At 37.0% G+C, this 23161-nt stretch overlaps 1 long non-coding RNA gene across 1 annotated transcript; it reads left to right on the plus strand.

Moving 5' to 3' along the window:
* The first annotated feature begins 20416 nt into the window (after nt 1–20416).
* On the plus strand, nt 20417–22309 carry LOC126655078 (uncharacterized). The gene is made up of 3 exons (XR_007632885.2): nt 20417–20556; nt 20665–20747; nt 22225–22309. It is a non-coding gene; the product is annotated as an uncharacterized LOC126655078 (long non-coding RNA).
* Nucleotides 22310–23161: the final 852 nt, after the last annotated feature.

Raw genomic sequence — 23161 nt, forward strand, 5'->3', positions numbered from 1 at the left:
ATATAGAATATATGTGTCAAATAAACAATGTATTATTGCTTAATATGACACATTATGGATGAAGGTGTCATGCATTTAAACTATTAATTTGACATCTATTTTGGTCCAATTAAATTAATAAAAAATTAATTAAGTAGATTAATATCAACCATTGATTTGGTTACGTGATGGACGTACCAGATTGAATTGAAATATCTATATAAAGGATGGAAATTGGTCCTCTCTCTGCCACACCAAAACACATCTCTAATTCCATCTAAGAGTGTGTTTAAGAAATTATGGGTTAAGGGAGAGAAATCATTTCTCGTTGATGGCTTCAAGCGATAATGCTCTTGGAAATTCTAGTAAGTCTTCTACAATATTTATTTACGGTATCATGAAATTATTTAATTTTAAAGATCCTTAGGTTTACGTTAATGATGTCTTGTTAATGCAAAATATAGCAAGTCGTATTATGCGGTTAATTACATTTAGTTAAATTCTGTTTAAGGAGGTCGGTACTTAAGCGGTCTGCTTGTGACCCTCCGATCTTTCCTGGGGATTTTTCTACTGTAATTATATTTAGCATAATACGTGACTCGTATAATTGTTTGCATTATCTAACAAGTGGTATCAAAGCGTATGGTTGGAAAAACTAAATAATTTCTATACATAATAGATTTACGTATAATTGATAGGTTTATGTTAATTAATAGATTTATGTTTTAATTACATATAAAACATAAAGTTCATGATAGTTAATTTAATTTAATTATTAGTTTATGATGAAATTATTATTTACATGTGTTTTATATGTAAATATATATATTAATTGTTATTGTTTAAAGTTACCAAAGTAACTTAAACTAAAATGAATTTGACGTATATAGTTTAAAGTCACCAAAGTAACTTAAACTAGAATGAACTTTATATATATAGTTTAAAGTTATCAAAGTAACTTAAACTATAATGTATTTTAATACCATAATAATGTATAATGTTTGACAATCGATAAAAAATTAAAAAAATTATCCAAAGATAAATTATTATTTTATGGTTGTTGAACAATATTAAAATATATTATTATTTTAGTTGAATAAATTCAATTATCCAAAAATAATAAATATATTCAATTAAAATGTGATAATTATCCATTATGTTTATATATATGGTATTTGAAGTATGGTGTAGTGTCTACCCAAAGGAGACCTACTTTATGAAAATATAGTATTTAAAGTATGATGTAGTATCTATCCAAAGGAGAACTACTTTATGAATTTTTCTGAATATAAATTAATTGTGAGCTTTATGTTATATTTTGCAGCTGTTGCAATTCATTCACATGCATCATTTGTTACTGTTTTTAATGGTACAAACTTCTCTAAATGGCACGAGCATGTTGATTTCCATTTAGACTCTATGGATCTCAACTTAGCTTTATTAGAAGTTAAGCCCGCTGCTATAACTGATATAAGTAATGAGGCTGAGAAGTTACACCTTGAAGCATGGTAACACAGTAACAGATTATGCCTAAAAATTTTCCAAATGACAATTGCCAACAACATTAAGTCTACTATTCCACAAACAGAAAATGCTAAAGAATTTTAGCATTCGTGGAAGATCGTTTTTGTTCTGCTGATAAGTCTCTTGCTGGTACATTAATAGCAAAGCTCACGACCATAAAGTATGATGGGTCAAAGAGCATGCAAGATCAAATCATCGAGATGACTAATATCGCAGCAAGACTGAAGTCCTTGGGATTGGCTGTGGAAGATTCCTTTTTAGTGCAATTTATGTTGAACTCACTTCCTCCTGAATATGGGCCTTTTCAAATTAATTATAACACTATAAAGGATAAGTGGAATATTAATGAATTGGCTGGTAGGCTTGTTCAGGAGGAAACGAGGTTAAAAACTCAAAGGAATCACATGGTCAATCTTGTGGGTCAAGGAGCTGAAAAAAGAATGAAAGTCAAAGCCAAAAAGTTTAAGAAAATCAAAAGGCCGACTAATGTTTCTCAGGCCGAAGAAAAGGAATGAAAGATTGATAGATGTCATTTCTGTAAGAAAGAAGGACACTATCAGAAAGATTGCTTAAAACGCAAAGCTTGGTTCGAAAAGAAAGGTATCTTTCATTATGCTTCTCCGATTTTCGAATCAAACTTAACTGAAGTTCCTAATAATACTTGCTGGCTTGATTCTGGTGCTACTACTCATGTGGCTAATATGATGCAGGGATTCACTACGATCCAAACTACAAACCCAACAAGTGATATCCTATTTATGGGAAATCGCATGAAGGCACCGATTGAAGGAATTGGGACTTATCGTCTAATTTTGGATAATGGCTATCAATTAGACTTATCTGAGACCATTTATGTACCTTCAATCAGTAGAAACCTTATTTCTGTTTCTAAACTAGATGTTTGTGGTTTTAATGGAAAATTTGGATTTAATAGTTTTAGTTTGTTTAAGAATTCTAAAATTATTGGTTCTGGTTTTCTTGTTAATGGTTTATACAAACTAAAACTTGATAATATTTTTGCTGAATCTTTGCTCGCTGTAAATAGCAGTATTGGTCTTAAACGTAGCATGATGAATGAAAATTCTGCTTACTTGTGGCATAAACGTTTGGGTCATATATCCAAAGAAAGATTACAGAGATTAGTAAAACATGAAATTCTTCCAAATTTGGATTTTACTAATTTCGAAATATGTGTGGATTGCATTAAAGGTAAGCAAACCAAACATATTAAGAAAGGAGCCACAAGAAGCACTCAGCTTCTTGAAATAATACACACCGATATTTATGGACCTTTTGACACTCCGACTATTAATAGAGAAAAATATTTTATCACTTTTATTGATGATTTTTCACGTTATGGTTATATCTATTTGCTTCATGAAAAATCTCAATCAGTCAATGCCTTTGAGACATACATAAAGGAGGTTGAGAGGCAATTAGATAAAAAGGTGAAAAATATAAGATCTGATAGAGGTGGTGAATATTATGGAAAATATAATGAGTCTGGACAGTGTCCTGGTCCATTTGCAAAGCTCCTCGAAAGTCATGGCATATGTGCACAATACACTATGCCAGGCACACCTCAACGAAATGGTGTAGCAGAAAGGCGTAATCGGACTTTAATGGATATGGTCAGGAGTATGATGAGTAACTCCTCTTTACCCAAATTTTTGTGGATGTATGCTCTTAAAACCACAACATATTTATTAAATAGGGTTCCTAGTAAGGCAGTTCAAAAGACTCCTTTTGAATTGTGGACTGGAAGGAAACCTAGTTTACGACACCTGCATGTTTAGGGTTGTCCAGCGGAAGCAAGAATTTATAATCCACATGAAAGAAAATTAGATTCTCGAACTGTTAGTGGTTACTTTATTGGTTACCCAGAGAAATCTAAAGGGTACATATTTTACTGTCCAAAATATAGTCCGAGAACTGTTGAAACCGGAAATGCAAAATTTATTGAGAATGGTGATGTTAGTGGGAGTAATGAACAACGAAGTATGGAGATAAAGGAAGTTAAAGTAAATGTTCCATTATATATGGATATTCCTTCATCTGTTACTTTGCCGAATGTTGTTTCTGATGTTGAAAGAAACAATAATAACATTGAACAACATTCGAATAAAGAACCATCCCATCAAATAACTAACTCACAAATTACTAATGCAAATGAACCACAAGAAATAGTAGTAAGAAGATCTCAAAGGGAAAGGAGATCAGCTATTTCAAATGATTATGTGGTATATTTGCAAGAGTCAGATTTTGAAATTAATGAGGATCCAGTTTCATATTCACAAGCCATTAATAGTGTTGAATCTGATAAATGGATCGATGCTATGAAAGATGAGTTAAAATCTATGAAGCAAAACAATGTTTGGGATCTTGTTAAATTTCCATATGATTGTAAAAGAGTCGGGTGTAAATGGGTCTTTTAGACAAAGCGCGACTCAAAAGGCAATATTGAAAGATATAAAGCCAGACTTGTTGTTAAAGGTTATACTAAAAAAGATGGCATTGATTATAAGGAGACATTTTCACCTGTCTCAAAGAAAGATTCACAAAAAATAATTATGGCACTAGTAGCTCATTATGACTTAGAGTTACATCAAACGGATGTGAAAACAGCCTTTTTAAATGGAGATTTAGAGGAGGAAGTTTACATGGATCAACCTGAAGGTTTTTCCATTGAAGGTGAAAGTCAAACGGTGTGTAAACTTAAAAAATCAATATACGGACTTAAACAAGCTTCCAGACAATGGTATATTAAGTTTAACACCATTATTACATCTTTTGATTTTAAAGAAAATAATATTGATAGATGCATATATCAAAAGATTAGTGGGAGTAAGTTTATATTTCTGGTTCTATATGTTGATGATATTTTGCTTGCTGCTAATGATTTTGGTATAATGTATAAGACTATAGAATTTCTTGCAAAGAACTTTGAAATGAAAGATATGGGAGAGGCATCCTATGTGATTGGAATAGAAATATTTCGTGATAGATCACATGGATTGTTAGGATTGTCTCAAAAAGCATATATTGAAAAAGTTCTTGAAAGATTCAATATGGATAAATGTTCACCTGGGGTTGTTCCCTGTAATATCCCGAATTTTTTTTAAAATTTTCTAAATATGTTTTCGGTAATAAATTGAATTTTTCGGGGGGCGGTTCGATTCGTAGTTTAATTTTTGGTCCGGTTCAATTTCAGAAATTTGTGTGGTCCTTTATATTTTTGGTGGTTCAACCAAAATGGTTGAACCACCACATGTGAATCAGGTCTCGAAAGAGACCTGGCCCAAAAAGGAGGATTCTCGTTTGAGAATTGTGATTCTCGAACGAGACCTCAGCATTTTAAGCTGAGTCTCGTTCGAGAATCAGCATTCTCGAACAAGAATGCCTCAGATTTGCTGGTCTCGTTCGAGACCAGCCGGACCCGTGTGAGGAGGGTAGTTTGGGGCTATTTTTCACTCATTTCCGAAGCCTTAAATACGTAAAACTTTTACCCTAATCATTCTCCATACTTCAAACATACACTAGCCGTCAACAACTTCGATCATTCTCTGAAAATCGTTGCTCATAATCCCTCTTGAAGTTTGCTGAAATCATCGGTATGTATGTTCTTAAGTTTTCAGTTTTAACTTTAAACGGCACTTCCGTAATTTGACTCGTTCTCTCTCGTTTCTAGATCGAAATTGATTCTGTTCAATCCCGGAGATTCTAGACTCGCGTATCTACGTTTCCCCATCTCATTTACGCTAAACGATACGTAATCAATCTCGTTTTAATCGCCGCACGGTTATCGTTTTTGTTTGTTAAAACTGGTTTTGTGTGGAGCATGGATCTGCCGAATGCTTCAATTCCCTTTGGCTATACTTTTGACTGTCTATTAGTATGATCTCTTAATACATAGATATAAATCGTCTTAGCTTCGGTTTTAGATCGTTTCCATCGCCATTCTTCACATAATGATTTGAATGTTGTCGATGTTGCTTGTTCTTCATTTTAATATTGTTTTCGGTTCAATTATTGTTTAGGTTATTATTAGATTGATTGATTGATTATAGCTTTGGGGTGGATTTATAAGCTTGATGTCCATGAAAGTGTAGTTTGTGATTTCTGGATTTGGTTTGGAATTCAAATTTCATGAACAATTCCATGTTCATGGCTAGGCGGGGGAAGTTGCTGTTCAAAAGCAAAGAGATGGTCAATTCCTCACTTTGATCACCAAAATGTTTTACTCAAATCAAATAAATCTTTAATGTTAAACTTTAACTAATAACTTGAATTTAGATTTGATTTATAATTATAGTTGAAACAATAGCTATTATAAATTTAACTAATATAATTACTCGGGTAATTTGATTTAATTAAGAATATCAAATTTGAATAAAATTGGTTAAATTACAATTTAGCCCCTGAACTTATTTTATAACTTAATTAAGTGGATTTTTGGTTAATAACTTTATATTTGGTTTTAATTATAAACAAAAGCAGTTAATTTGATTTCGGGTATCAAATTGGCTAAAGTATAGTTTAGTCCCTAATTGGCTAAAGTACAGTTTAGTCCCTAATTGGCTAAAGTACAGTTTAGTCCCTAATTGGCTAAAGTATATTTTAGTCCCTAAACTTTTATAAACTTAAAATGGTTAGATTTTTGGGATGTAACTTGGGTTACTTGGAATTGAAGTTATTGAGTTCCGCTTTTAAAATGGATTATTATTTTATTGAATTATTAAGCGAGAACTCAATAGACTTGTATTAATTGGGCTTTATTACCTAATGGGTATTTTTGTGTGTTCTGGCTTGTGTTATTCCGACGTGTTATTTGTGCTAGTCCTATGTGGTGTCTAGTACTCTCTAGAGTTAGGGTCTGTTTTTAATAATTATTTTATTTGTCTAGACCCGTCTATTGTTCGTGCTCTAGAGGCGAACCAGGATTAGTTGCTTGCCGGTATTCACGTGGATTAGCAAGCTGTGAGTTTGTACTTACTATTTACCGCTTTATGAAGTAAATTGTTATTTTAATATTAAATTTATATAATGTACGTATATTTCGAACTGTTTGTATATTATGGCTTCTAGTTGGAACATGCTACCTAATGGGCATCATTAGGACTGCGTGCGCACCGGTATTGATTTGGGTAAGGTATATATGGAAATGTGGTAACTCGGTGTGAGCATAGCTCTCGGGACCAGGTAGAGTAACTCGGTGTAGCTCAGCTCTCGGGACTCTGGTATAAGTGTGGTCAGTGGTAACTCGGTGTAGCTCAGCTCTCGGGACCAGACCTATTGGATTATGTTTATATTTAGAATTGTGGATTAGGGTTCCAACTATTATTCGTAATATTGTTATTAAATGTTTTAAACGGTTTTAAAGGTTTTCCATTTAATAAATGTAGATAGTGGTATAAACTCATCTCAGTATATCTGACCCCGGTGTTTTTCCAATTTTTGCCAGGGTTATGATCTGAGAGAGTCTCGTGATCTCCGCATTTACTTTTCTTCGGAGGTTCCATTTATTTTAGTAGAATTATCAACTATTTAATTCTTAGACCGCAGTAGTTGAATAGAAGCCTTTATTTTATTTTAGTTGTTGTCGGATTGGTCCGACTGAATTATTATTGCTTTGCCCTGTTTTAATATTATTCAGAATTATTTATGTTAAGCCGAACTAATACTATTATTGGAAAGTATGTTATTTTAACTGTTGAATATTATAACTGCTAGATTTAGGCTGAAGTCTCGGTTGCCCCCAAGCATTGGTTTTCTGCAGGTTTATGTGTTTGTATGATAATTGAAAGGCTAGCTACGGGTTTTGGTACTACATTACCCATACCCTAGCGTCGATCGCGATTCATGAAAATGGGTCATGACAAACTTGGTATCAGAGCTTTGGTTTCAAACCAAGGCCATTTGCTTGCTATGTGTTAACTCTGTTAATTATGGTTGTGTCTTAGGAACTACTATGGATATAGGTTTCTGTCATGTCTTTAAAAACGTCACCTTTTGATTTTTAAAATATTCTGCCTACACCAATAGGATTGCGTCGAGTCAGTCATTATGTGTTGATTTGATGCTGTTAAATGTTAATTTTATTTCACTTGGGTGAATATATTATTGCTGTTGATTTCTCGGGAAATCCTAATTTGTTACTTGTTTTGTTTCATACTTGGGTATGAATTATGTGTTATTTAAATTGTTTTTGTTCAATCCTTAGGATATGGACAATGTTGTTCGTACCCGTGCTCGTGCTGCGGCAGAGCAAGAAGCTGTGGCTGATGATGCAATTTCAATGGAAGTCGATCAGAATGTACCACCAGTTCCGGCCAATGCTGGACGTGGTAGAGGTAGAGGTGCTGGCAGAGGTAGAAGCAGAGGAGCTGGTGCTGGTAGAGGTGGAGCTAGAGGACGTGGTGCAGCAGGTGTTCATGCACCGAATGTGCAGCAGGCACCAAATGTGCAACAGGCACCGAATGTGCAGCAGGCACCAGGGGTGCAACAGGCACCGAATATGCAAGCGTTCGACTTCACTACTTTCTTGGCTGAGATTGTTGAGATGCAGAACAACCAGGCTCTTTTGCAGAATCAGTGTACTGTACTGGGTCAGTTAGCGCAGCAATAGCAACCTCAGGCTGGTGCTGTAGCTGGTATGGGTGGACTTGCTGGTGTCGGTCACATTCCGACAGACAGAGAGATGGTGATAACCTACACGAATTTGAATCCGACTTCTTTTGATGGTACTGGGGATGCTCTTGACTTTTGGAAGAGTTTGAGTACAATAGTCAGAGAATTCAAGCTACTGATCGTCAATCAGTGATGCTTGTGGAGATGTCGCTGAAGGGTCCAGCTAAGGACTGGTTTCGCGATAACATCAGGCCAGAGATGGCTACATTGTCTTGGGCTGATTTTGTGACAAGGTTCAGAGGTTACTATCTACCTTTCTCTGTTGGAGAATTTCAGAGAGAAGCTGCTAAGTTTGAAGAAAGGGGATAGATCAGTGACAGACTACACTACAGAGTTTGTCCGTTTGGGGCGGTTTGCTACAGATCTACATGGTGATCGTGGGCGAGTGAACGACCGCTATATCAGGGGTTTAGGCTCGGAATTTCTTCCTTTGCTGATAGGGGAAGACATGGAGTTTGCTCGGGTAGTGGATAGTGCTCGACGGATGGAGAATTCGTTGATTCAATTTGGGACGATCTCTGACCCTTTCCAGAATCAGAAGGGAAAGAGTGATGTTCCTAGTGGGGGGCAACAGGACCCAGTGCAGCATGGTAGTGGGAACTACTACAGTGGCTCTTCTCAGGCCAATAAGGGGAGTCGCCGTACTCACAACAAAGGGAGGCATAGTGCTAAGAGTGCTCCGTACAGCTCTAGTAGCAGTGGGAGTAACCGTGGTTTAGGACGCGGGTACAGTGGTGGATCGAATATTCCGTTTTGCCAGAATTGCAGACGCAGGCACTATGGTCAGTGTCAGTTAGCTCCTGGAGGTTGTTTCTATTGTGGCCAGCCGGGTCATTTCTCCAGGGAGTGTCCGACATCTGGGCAGCAGATGTCTAACTCCAGTGTGGCGCAGTCATCGTATCAGCAGCAGAGACCTGCGTTTACACAGTATGTAGGGTACTGTCAACCTGCAGCATCTTTTGGTGGCCAGCGGGGCCGTGGTTCTGGTGGTAGAGGTTTTGGTGGCCGTGGTAACGGTGGTAGAGGTTCCAACAGTTATGGTATTGGGTTGAGTTTGCAGCAGCAGCCGCAGGGTCAGGCCAGAGTGTTTGCTCTTACTCCTCAGGATGCGCGTGCATCAAATGCTGTGGTGCAAGGTACCATTCCGATTTATTATACTGATGCTTGGGTATTATTTGATGCGGGTGCAACCCATTCGTTTGTGTCTACATGTTTTGCTGGGAAATTGGGTATGGCACCATCTGTTTTGAGTGAACCTCTAGCTATGTCTACACCTATGTCTGAAGGTGTAGTAGTGGATGTCGTTTATCCTTCTTGTCCAGTGGTTATTCAGGGTAGAGAATTATGTGCTGATTTGATTGTGCTTAACGTTCTTTCCTTTAATGTCATCTTGGGGATGGATTGGCTGTCATGCCATTATGCTTCTATTGACTGTCGAGGGAAGTCAGTCGAGTTCAGGATTCCAGGTGATCTACCTTTTTCCTTTCAGGGAGAAAAGGCGGAGACATCTAAGAATCTGATTTCCGCCATCAAGGCGAAGCGGATGTTAGGCAAGGGTTTCCAGGGTTTCCTTGCTGTGGTTCGTGATTTGGAGACTAGTAGTGGTGATATGCATAGTGTTCCGATAGTGAACGAGTTCACTGATGTGTTTCCAGAGGAATTGCATGGATTACCACCTGATCGTGATATTGAGTTTTGCATTGATGTGGTTTCTGGTACAGCTCTGATTTCGATACCACCGTATCGGATGGCTCCTGCAGAGCTGAAGGAGTTGAAGGACCAGTTACAAGAATTGTTGGATAGCGGGTTCATCAGACCGAGTACTTCTCCATGGGGTGCTCCAGTTCTGTTTGTGAAAAAGAAAGACGGTTCCTTTCGACTGTGTATCGACTACAGACAGTTGAACAAGGTTACTATCAAGAACATATATCCTCTTCCTCGCATCGATGATTTGTTTGACCAGTTGCAGGGTGCGAAGTGTTTTTCCAAGATTGATTTGAGGTCTGGGTATCATCAACTTCGGATCCGTGATGTAGATGTGCCTAAGACTGCTTTTCGGACTCGTTATGGACATTTTGAGTTTCTGGTTATGTCCTTTGGTCTGACGAACGCACCAACAACGTTCATGGATATGATGAACAGAGTGTTCAAGCTGTTTTTGGATCAATTTGTTATCGTCTTCATTGATGACATTTTGATCTATTCTCGGAGTGAGGAGGAGCATGCTTATCATTTGAGAACTATACTACAGACGTTGCGTGAGCATCAGTTGTATGCTAAGTTCTCAAAATGTGAGTTCTGGTTGGATCAGGTTACCTTTCTAAGACACGTGGTGTCGAAAGATGGGATCAAGGTTGATCCGAAGAAGATTGAGGCAGTTATGGATTGGCAGAGGACGAGGTCAGTTACCGGGATCAGAAGTTTTCTGGGTTTAGTTGGCTACTATCGTCGGTTCGTGCAAGATTTCTCTAGAATATTTGCACCGTTGACTAAACTGAAACAGAAGGGTGTTAAGTTTGAGTGGACTGGCAAGTGCGAGATGAGTTTTGAGAAACTCAAGGAGATTTTGACTATAGCTCCTGTTTTGGCATTGCCTTCTGGCATTGACAGTTTCACAGTGTATTCTGATGCGTTTCGGATTGGTTTGGGTTGCGTTCTGATGCTCCATGGACAGGTGATTGCCTATGCTTCCAAACAGTTGAAGAAGCATGAGGTGAATTACCCTACTCATGATTTAGAGTTGGCAGCTGTGGTTTTTGCGCTGAAAATTTGGAGGCATTACTTGTATGGTGCTACTTGTGAGATCTTCACTGATCATAAGAGTATGAAGTATATCTTTGATCAGAGAGAATTGAACTTGAGACAGAGGAGGTGGTTAGAGTTGCTGAAAGACTACGACTGTACTATTCAGTACCATCCTGGTAAGGCTAATGTGGTAGCCGATGCGTTGAGTCGCAAGTCTTCGGGCAGCTTGGCTCATATTTCTGAGATTGGGCGTAGACCCATGGTTAGAGAGTGGCACAGTTTGATAGCTTCGGGCTATGGTTTTCAGGTTTCTCAGGCTGGTTGTTTGTTGGCACAGTTGCAAGTGCAACCTGTTTTGATTGATCGGATCAAAGCTTTACAAGCTGAGGATCCACAGTTGAAACAAATTATTGAGGAGGTTCAGCAGGACGGCAATTCTGAGTTTACTTTTGTGGATGGTGTTCTGAGACATGGTTCGAGATTATGTGTTCCGGATTCAAATGGTTTGAGGGACCAGATTCTGGAGGAAGCGCACAAGTCTGCTTATAGTGTTCATCCGGGTTCTACTAAGATGTACCATGATCTTAAGGGTACCTACTGGTGGAGCGGGATGAAGAAGGATGTCGCTGAGTATGTTTCTAAGTGTCTGACGTGCCAGCAGGTGAAGTTGGAGCATCAGAGACCTTTTGGCTATCTGCAGCCACTACCTATTCCAGAGTGGAAGTGGGAGCGGATTGCTATGGATTTTGTGGTTGGTTTACCACGTACTCGACAGGGGTACGATTCCATCTGGGTTATAGTTGACCGTATGACCAAGTCGGCTCATTTCCTTCCGATTAAGGTTTCGTATACTGCTTCGAGGTTGGCTCAGTTGTACATCGACAGGATTGTCAGTTTGCATGATGTACCGGTTTCTATTGTTTCAGACAGAGGTTCTGTGTTTACTTCGAGGTTCTGGAAAGCGTTACATGAATCCTTGGGTTCTCGGTTGGATTTTAGTACAGCTTTTCAGACTGACGGTCAGTCTGAGAGGACTATTCAGACGTTGGAGGATATGCTCAGGATGTGTGTTCTCGATTTTCAGGGTAGCTGGGATACTCATTTGCCGTTGATTAAGTTTTCTTATAACAACAGTTATCATGCGAGTATCGAGATGGCGCAGTATGAGGCTTTGTACGGGCGCAAGTGTAGATCTCCTATCTGTTAGGAGGAGGTTGGAGAGCGTAAACTCTCAGGAGCGGAGATTATTCAGATTACCTCAGAGAAGGTACCGTTGATCAAACGGAGGTTAGAGACTGCTTTTAGTCGGCATAAGAGTTATGCTGATCCGAAGAGGAAAGACATTGAGTTTCATGTTGGTGATTTCGTGTTTCTTCGGGTTTCGCCTATGAAAGGCGTGGTTCGTTTTGGTGCCAATATGAGAATCCTATCTGGTTGAAAACCAGATTGATGAAACAGATTGATGATAAGATCAGACGCAGTGAACAAAAGTAAAGAATCAATAACATAGAATCGTAAGTACAGATGAATATGACTAATTTCATCATAAAAGGGAGATGTCGAATGACAAGGATTATCGTCCTTAGTGATAAAGTATCGCTTGAACGAATTATCATGGGATATCAGTATTAAACTAAGAGTTCATAGTATTGAATGTCAGATAAAGGACAAACGCAAAGATTGTGTTACAGAATAAAGAAAAGAGATCAAAGATAAGGCTGTCAATGATAACTGACGTCAAAGTACAAGAAGTAGAGAAATTGAAATGACGATTCCTTACGCTGACCAATGTCGTAAGATAAATAAGGTACTCCTATTATGAGGGAAATTCAAAATGTTAAGGGAATTAAGATAAGTCAAGAAAGGAATATGAAAATTCGAGGACGAATTTTTATAAGGGGGGAAGAATGTAATACCCCAAAATATTTAAGTATTTAATTGGACCACGTGTCCAGTGTTAAGTTGCCAGTGTGGCGATATCGAAAAGATTTCCAAGAAATTAAGATAAATATTAAAGTTTAGCAGGACGGATTCGAAAGGATTATTGCGAGAGATTTAACATTATATTTCAGTTCTAAAGTTGGAATTGGAATTAGAAAAGAAAAATGTTAAGAAAAACCCAAAATAAAGTATAGGGACCAAAGTGGTAATTTAGCCACTTTGAGACAAATATGGAAATTATTTCGCCAAGGTCCGCGAAATGTATTATAGGATATGTGGTAAAAGTTTCGGGTCAATCGGAGACCTTTTAAAATTTGGACGCGGATGCGTTTAGAGCTAAATTGCAAATCTTAAAAAGTTTAGGGGCTAAAGTGCAAATTAGCCAATTTAGCTGCGGAAATAGTAATTAAGAGATTTTAACGGAAAATAATAATATTGGGATTCGTATTATTTATCGGATATAAATAATACGTATAAGTTATGATTAAAGAGTTAATCGATTTAGTTATGGACTAAATTGAACAAAAGAAAGGTTTAAAGGATAGTTAATAACAAAGGAATAAAACAAGGATCAAAGTGGCTAATTAGCCAATATATATCCATAAGCTTCCTTAAGAATAAGGAAAACGATGATCCAGAAACCAAAAGAGAGAAAAAGGGAAAAACGGCGATTGATTTCGATCCGCCGCGGTTTCGCCGTTTCTTGTCCGAATTGAGCGATTCTCGCGGCCACGGAACGAGGAGTGGATCCTCTATCATTTTGCAGCCTCAAATCAAGGTAATAGTTTCGTTTTGATGGTGAAATTTGATGATTTAGTGGCTGTTTGTACTCAAAAAATTACGTTTGAATCGTAACGCTTAAAGCACGTCGTTGTTCATCGTTTTCGTGTGGATTCTTGATGAATTATATGTTAAGATGGCTTGTGTATGTGTTAGGATGAAGTTTGAGTGTTTTAGGGCGTCGAAAATGGTCTGGAACGTTAAAAACGTCGCACCCGAAAGGGGTGCACGACGTGCTGAAAATCAGCACGTCGTGCTGGTGCGCGACGTGCACCACAGGGTGCACGACGTGCACCAAGGGGTGCACGACGTGCACCATGAAGGGCACGAAGTGCCCTTCACAAAAATTGAAGGGCACGACGTGCCAAGCTAGCACGACGTGCCCTACCTCGACCAGAACCTCCGGGGGACCTCCGTGAGCGAAAAATAACTTCTGATAGCATGAAATGGACATGGAACTTGAAGTTTTGAGCTAGGCTTTTGGAATACGCATATTAAGAAAGGCTTAATTGATAGTTAAACACCACTAATGGTATTAACCAAGTGTAAGGATGAGATTTGGTAATAGATATCAAGAAAGATACGTTTAGAACGCGACGGCTTATGTTTTGTGCTTTTGGTCATGTTTGGTGGTTAGAATAATCGTTAGAATAAATTCTTTAAGTATACGTTTTAACGATAGAATCCTATGATAGATGTGACGGGCAATCGAGCTGTGAGTATGACGAACCAAGGAGTTCGGCAAAGATTGACGGGCCAGTCTCTTGGAGCTTACGTTCGGATATAAGGAATAGCGGTCACGGTGAGTGGCAAATTACTTTCGCGTATTATTATTATTATAAAAGTTATTTTCATATATTATGAATGTTGTTATCAATACATCGCATGTATATGATTTGTTTGTATGGGACTTTGTTATGTTTGATTGCTTTGATACATCAACCTTGTGGTGATGTTTATGGTCTGCATGATATATTAGATTGGTTTGTGTGAGTTGAATCAGATACATCGGTTGGCTTTGCTATCGATGTCAGACATATCAGATACATCGGTTGGCTTCGCTATCGATGGCAGACGTATGAGATACATCGGTTGGCTTCCCTATCGATGTCAGGCTTGTAGGATACATCGGTTGGCTTCGCTATCGATGTCAGGCTTGTAGGATACATCGGTTGGCTTTGCTATCGATATCAGGCATGTATGATACATCGGTTGGCTTTGCTATCGATGTCAGGAGGATGAGGTTAAGTACGATAGTTATGAAATGAAAAGCCATGAATTATATTATGAGTATGTGAGGTTGTAAATTTAATAATACCGTTAGTAATTTGCATACTCACTCAGTATTTTCCCAAATACTGACCCCTCACTCTGATGTTTGCAGGTAGTAGAAGTCGGATCAGACAAACCATATTCATTGTGCCAGAAGTCGTTGGACTTGCACAAGTATGAGGTCCTAGAGCTGCAGTAGTCAATAGGAGTCGGTAGCAGATTTGTGAATTTACTTCAAATGATTGATTTTAATGTAAACTCTGATATGATATTTTAATATCTATAATTATATTATTTAAAAGAGTTTTCTGAAAATATTTTATATACAATATTATACTTTTAAATGCGAAAAATTATTAGTGGTTTTAGGCTTGCTACGGGTTTTGGAGCTACCACTCCCATTCCCTAGCGCCGGTCTCGGCTCAATGATTTGGGTCGTGACACCTTCGCACGTGATTGTGCCTCATAGTGTTGAGATTAACCAAGAGCTGTCCCATGAGGAACATCCAGTTGAGATTGTTGATACGCAAGTGCGTAAATTGCGGAACAAGGAGATTCCGATGGTCAAAGTTCTCTGGCGCAATCATTCTGTAGAGGAGTGTACTTGGGAGACTGAATCGGATATGCGGAATCGCTATCCTTTTCTTTTTCCGTGAGGTACGATATCTTGATTTCTGTGACTTTTATGATTTTTACTTGTGTTACGTGTTGTTCTGGTGGTAATTGCTTATCGTGTTAAATTCGAGGACGAATTTTTAATTAGTTGGGGAGAATGTAATATCCCGGAATTTTTTTAAAATTTTCTAAATATGTTTTCGGTAATAAATTGAATTTTTCGGGGGGCGGTTCGATTCGTAGTTTAATTTTTGACCCGGTTCAATTTCAGAAATTTGTGTGGTCCTTTTTATTTTTGGTGGTTCAACCAAAATGGTTGAACCACCACATGTGAATCAGGTCTCGAAAGAGACCTGGCCCAAAAAGGAGGATTCTCGTTCGAGAATTGTGATTCTCGAACGAGACCTCAGCATTTTAAGCTGAGTCTCGTTCGAGAATCAGCATTCTCGAACGAGAATGCCTCAGATTTGCTGATCTCGTTCGAGAGCAGCCGGACCCGTGTGAGGAGGGTAGTTTGGGGCTATTTTTCACTCATTTCCGAAGCCTTAAATGCGTAAAACTTTTACCCTAATCATTCTCCATATTTCAAACATACACTAGCAGTCAACAACTTCGATCATTCTCTGAAAATCGCTGCTCATAATCCCTCTTGAAGTTTGCTGAAATCATCGGTATGTATGTTCTTATGTTTTCAGTTTTAACTCTGAACGACACTTCCGTAATTTGAGTCGTTCTCTCTCGTTTCTAGATCGAAATTGATTCTGTTCGATCCCAGAGATTCTAGACTCGCGTATCTACGTTTCCCCATCTCATTTACGCTAAACGGTACGTAATCGATCTAATCGCCGCACGGTTATCGTTTTTGTTTGTTAAAACTGTTTTTGTGTGGAGCATGGATCTGCCGAATGCTTCAATTCCCTTTGGCTATACTTTTGATTGTCTATTAGTATGATCTCTTAATACATAGATATAAATCGTCTTAGCTTCGGTTTGAGATCGTTTCCATCGCCATTCTTCACATAACGATTTGAATGTTGCCGCCGTTGCTTGTTCTTCATTTTGATATTGTTTTCGGTTCAATTATTGTTTAGGTTATTATTAGATTGATTGATTGATTATAGCTTTGGGGTGGATTTATAAGCTTGATGTCTAATGAAAGTGTAGTTTGTGATTTCTGGATTTGGTTTGGAATTCAAATTTCATGAACAATTCCATGTTCATGGCTAGGCGGGGGAAGTTGCTGTTCAAAAGCAAAGAGATTGTCAATTGCTCACTTTGATCACCAAAATGTTTTACTCAAGTCAAATAAATCCTTAATGTTAAACTTTAACTAATAACTTGAATTTAGATTTGATTTATAATTACTAAGTTGAAAACAATAGCTATTATAAATTTAACTAATATAATTACTCAGGTAATTTGACTTAATTAAGAATATCAAATTTGAATAAAATTGGTTAAATTACAATTTAGCCCTTGAACTTATTTTATAATTTAATTAAGTGGATTTTTGGTTAATGACTTTATATTTGGTTTTAATTATAAACAAAAGCGATTAATTTGATTTCGGATATCAAATTGGCTAAAGTACAATTTAGTCCCTAATTGGCTAAAGTACAGTTTAGTCCCTAATTGGTTAAAGTACAGTTTAGTCCCTAAACTTTTATAAACTTAAAATGGTTAGATTTTTGGGATGTAACTTGGATTACTTGGAATTGAAGTTATTGAGTTCCGCTTTTAAAATGAATTATTATTTTATTGAATTATTTTATAAATATAAACTCGGGTTTGTATTGATAAATGTTTTGAGTCGGGTTAGACTTGGGTCACCCGACAAGTGAGGTTAGCTTGGTAGTTAATGATTACTCGGCTAACCCACTATTTGGAAAATTATTTATTATTTAAAGATTATTAAATAATATTTATAAATTGGATTTTAAGCGAGAACTCAATAGACTTGTATTAATTGGGCTTTATTACCTAATGGGTATTTTTGTGTGTTCTAGCTTGTGTTATTCCGACGTGTTATTTGTGCTAGTCCTATGTGGTGTCCAGTACTCTCTAGAGTTAGGGTCTGTTTTAATAATTATTTTACTTGTCTAGACCCGTCTATTGTTCGTGCTCCAGAGACGAACCAGGATTAGTTGCTTGGCGGTATTCACGTGGATTAGCAAGCTGTGAGTTTGTACTTGCTACTTACCGCTTTATTAAGTAAATTGTTATTTTAATATTTAATATATATACTGTACGTATATTTCGAACTGTTTTTATATTAGGGCTTCTAGTTGGAACATGTTACCTAATGGGCATCATTAGAAATGCGTGCGCACCGGTATTGATCTGGGTAAGGTATATATGGAAATGTGGTAACTCGGTGTGAGCATAGCTCTCGGGACCAGGTAGAGTAACTCGGTGCAGCTCAGCTCTCGGGACTCTGAGTGTGGTCAGTGGTAACTCGGTGTAGCTCAGCTCTCGGGACCAGACCTATTGGATTATGTTTATATTTAAAATTGTGGATTAGGGTTCCAACTATTATTCGTAATATCGTTATTAAATGTTTTAAACGGTTTTAAAGGTTTTCCACTTAATAAATGTAGATAGTGGTATAAACTTATCTCAGTATATGACCCCGTTGTTTTTCCAATTTTTCCAGGGTTATGATCTGAGAGAGTCTGGTGATCTCCGCATTTACTTTTCTTCGGAGGTTCCATTTATTTTAGTAGAATTATCAACTATTTCATTCTTAGACGGCAGTAGTTGACTTTATTTTATTTTAGTTGTTGTCGGATTGGTCCGACTGGATTATTATTGCTTTGACATGTTTTAATATTATTCAGAATTATTTATGTTAAGCCGAACTAATACTATTATTGGAAAGTATGTTATTTTAACTACTGAATATTATAACTGCTAGATTTAGGCTGAAGTCTCGGTTGCCCCCGAGCATTCGTTTTCTGCAGGTTTATGTGTTTGTATGATAATTGAAAGGCTAGCTACGGGTTTTAATTGGTACTACATTACCCATACCCTAGCGCCGGTCGCGATTCATGAAAATGGATCGTGACATTCCCTTACAGAAAGGTGACAAATTTAGTATTATACAGTGTCCGAAAAATGATGTAGAACGAAAAGAAATGGAATCAATTCCATATGCTTCTGTTGTTGGAAGTTTAATGTACTTGCAAACCTGTACTAGACCGAACATTAGTTTCGCGGTTGGTATGTTAGGCAGGTATCAAAGTAATCCTGGAATTGATCATTGGAAAGCTGCAAAGAAAGTGTTACGGTACCTACAAGGAACAAAGAATTATATGCTCACATATAAAAGATCCAATGAACTGGAGGTAATTGGATATTCAGATTCAGATTTTGCTGGATGTATTGATAGTAGAAAGTCCACATTTGGTTATGTGTTTCTATTAGCAGAAGCAGCAGTATCGTGGAAAAGTGCAAAACAAACTATCATAGCTTCATCCACTATGGATTCAGAATTTGTAGCATGTTTTGAAGCTACAATTAATGCATTATGGATGCGGAACTTTATTTCAGGGCTTGGGGTAGTCGACACCATTACCAAGCCGCTGAAAATTTATTGTGATAATTCCGCAGCAGTGTTCACTAAAAATGACAAATACTCGAAAGGTACCAAACATATGGAATTAAAGTATTTTGTTGTTAAAGAGGAGATTCAGAAACAAAGAGTGTTTATTCAGCACATTAGTACTGAATTTATGATTGCGGATCCTTTAACGAAAGGTCTACAACCAAAATTATTTAAGGAACATGTTCTAAAGATGGGTCTTGGTTGTAATGATGATGAGGATAATTGATTATGTAATAACACTCTGAGCTCTATTATGTGTTTCTGATATACATTATCGATTTCTTGTTTGTTATGTCAGTATACACTAATGATTTAAACGATAAACAAGAAAGTCATTTATTTGACATTACCGTGGACCATTATGACATTTTGAATGTATTTAAGTATCGATATGATATGGCAAATTCTAAGTGTTGTAGTATATGGAAGGAAGTGTTCGATTAAATAGGACATAACTCACATTGAACGATTTTCATATTATAAATTATGATGAAATCATGAAGAGATTAATCATTATGAACACAATAAAAAATTTATTAATTTTAATCAGACCAAGTGGGAGAATGTTAGAAATATTATATGTTTTTATGATTAAAAAAAAATATAGAATATATGTGTCAAATAAACAATGTATTATGGCTTAATATGACACATTATGGATGAAGGTGTCAAAGGTATATTGTAATAATCCAAATTTTTAAAGTATGACGTGACTGTCATGGAGAATAATAATGAGGATTAAGAACGAGAATATCATATTATGATTGGATAATAAGGACTTAGACCGAAGCGGGTCTATTGGAATTGTCGAAAAATAATTATTTAAATGGAAAATTATTATGCGAGAAGTTGGATTTAATTGGGACTAAAGAAAAGAAAATAAAATATTGGAAAGTCCCGAGCTAATCAATTTTACGATAGAGATCGTAAAATAAATTTATGGATATAAAATTAAATTTTGTGAAATTTAGACAAAAATATTTTATTAAGCGGAATTTGGATATTCGGAAAACGAAAATTAAATAAATAAATGATTGGACTTGGATCGATAAATAAGATGTAAAAGTTCATTATTTATCGCTAAGAAATTATCGTCAAAGTTTCGTGGATTTACGAAACCTTTTTAAAAGCAAGTACGTCGATTTATTGAGAATTCGGGTTAAAAGTACAAGTTAATCCCTTAAGCTAAAGTGGTACTTTGGCCCTTAATGATGTCACTAACTTCTAAGGAAAGGAGTTAACATGTATCATCTTTATTTGATAAATTAAGATTAAGAAAATAAGAGCTCCAAACCCTCTCTTCTTCCTCTCCAAAACCAAACCCTTTCATCTCCATGCCAAATCCATTATTCTCAACCAAACTTGATGGAATTGGAGGCAAAATGATCACAAGGAAGAGGATAAGCAAGGTAAGCTTATAATTTAAGGTTTTAATGGTTGTACCTAATGGAATTTGATGAGAAAGAATTAGGTTTTAAAGCTATGTGATTGACTTGTGTATATTTGATGTGTTTGAGGTATAAACAATGGATTGGGAGCTTGAATTTGGAGAATTCATGGGGGAATTTAATTCGGCCACAAAGATAACTCATCACTCAAGGTATAAGCTTTGATTTTATGGGTGTTTGATGGTGATTTATCTTGGAATTGATTGAAGTTTGATGAATTTTTGTTGAATTATAAACTGTTATAAAGGCTCTCAAGGAGTCATGTTTGAGCTCTGTTTTGGACATGATAGAGTTGATATTAATGTCTGGAAATAGGCCGGAATGAAAGAGGGCATGTCGGACTTTACCACGGTTGTGGTGGTTCTGCTCAGATGAGCAGAACACATCTCCTCCGGTGAGCAGAACCTGGCTGGCTGCTCACCAGAGCAGATGCAGCCCTGTTTCTGGGCTGTTTCTGCCCAGGCAGCCCATGGGAGCTGTTTCGGCAACTCCCAGCCGGCCGTAGACACCTCGGATTTGGCTCGGGTCTTAACAAAAAATGCAGTCGGGATGTTGATGAATAAGAATGCACAATTATTTTGGTCATTGGCTGTTTGTAAGCATGCCGTTTATGGGCCCAAAGTCGACTAGTTAGTCACTTTGGAAAAATAATTGATTTTAAGGAAAAATTATAAGAAAAATAAATTGGATGTCGGAGGTGTAAAGCATGAATTATCGAAGTTAAAAAGGATATAGGCTTTGAAAAGAGTCGAATGAAAAATGGATTAAACGTATTTTATGTTAATAAAATATTGTTTTAAGAGTTGTGTTTGAGTTAAGTTTGAGAACGGTTCCGGAGGTCGTTAGGGGTATATTTCATGTCGGAAATTGTACTTTTGGCGTGGGTGCATGTCGGACTAAATCCCGACCAACTCGGTTCTGCCCCACGAGGCAAAATATGACATGCACAACAAGCCAAAGTAGGCTTGTTAAGTAATTCTAGGGGCTGCCAACAGCTATAAAAGGGTGCAGGATAGGCAGTTCGAGTACGTTTTCCGATCCCCTACGCGTACCAAATCAAGTTTGAACCTAAACGGAATTTATAGACCGTATTACATAGATTAAATAAGAACAGTTTAATCACAGTTTTGATGCTTTGAGATAAGGGATTTTAAAGCTAAAAAATGCATGAAAATGCTGAATTTGGATTAAAAAGAATTAAGGAGTCAACTTTGGAAATTCATTGTGAATAATCGAGATGTCAAAACTAGTCGAAGTCTTCACGGAAGTTGTAGATATGAATATGAAGTTTGAATATGTTGAGTTTGTTTCGAAAAATGATCATTGTACATACTCGGTTTTAAGGCCCAAAGTAGCAGCCCTGGTGGACTGTTTGTGCAGCCTTAAAAGGTTAAATCAGAGAACCAACTTCCGACCCATTTTCCGACATCTTCAGGTGCGTTTCATGGTCCGAGACCTAAACGAAAGTTGTAGGCGACATTCTAAACTTTAAGAATGTCAATTTTGTTTAGGGGTCGGACTATTTTAAGTAAGCGGTTTCGATAGCCGAAGTTGGCTAGAAACATATTTTTGGTTAAGTTAATAATAGCTAGAATTTTATTAATTCTTGCTATTATTATATTTGCGTAGATCGGACGAGCGACTATCGACAAGGCTTGAGGCAAAGGGATCGAGATATCTTCATGCGTATTTGAAGAATTTGGATAGCAAGTGGTGAGTACACTTTAAATTACTCGCTAATATTCATAAAACTACGTATTTTAATACGAAAAGCTATATGAATATTATATATTTGAAATGTTTGTTTTTAAAATGTATACGTATGTATGTTTCGAAAATGATGTTTTATCATACTGTGCTATTTTGACAATAACATAAATAAATAAAAAGAATATATATATGCTTAAACACCGGGGAAGGGTATAAAGTAATGCTATACGAATCGAACATCGAATATTTATATAAGAACATAGTACGTTCCTATACGTACTATTAATCCTAATCAATACCCTATTGTGCGTGTGTTATAAATGTATGCTTTTAGATTGTATTGTGCATGTCATGGTCCATAAAGGATCAAGAAAACCCAACAGAAATCATCAAAATGATAAATACATGAGATAAGAAAAGTGTACTATGACATATTCAATAATAAGAACTGAGATACAAGGTGGAACTTGGTAGAATTATCCCGGGACCTGTGTCTCATCCATTCTCGATAATAGTCCTCGGGACTCATACGAAATAAAAAGGTAAGCACAATACATCGAGAATCAATACGAAACAAGATCGAGACACAATATTAACAAACTTTCCTATTAAACGATAATGGAAATTATATGAATCGACAGTTAAGTTCAAAAGACTTGCAGGGTGCAGAGTCCGAATGCAGACACGAAGGTAACTCGGTTGAACTATCTCGGGACCTGTGTCTGGTGAGTAACTCGGTTGAACTATCTCGGGACTCACAACTTGGGATTAAGTATTGGCATGAGTAACTCGGTCGAACTATCTCGGGACTGTGCCACATGGTTGAAGGTAACTCGGTTGAACTATCTCGGGACCC

The sequence above is a fragment of the Mercurialis annua genome, linkage group LG7 (assembly GCF_937616625.2).
Source record: "Mercurialis annua linkage group LG7, ddMerAnnu1.2, whole genome shotgun sequence".
In the NCBI taxonomy this organism is placed as follows: Eukaryota; Viridiplantae; Streptophyta; class Magnoliopsida; order Malpighiales; family Euphorbiaceae; genus Mercurialis; species Mercurialis annua.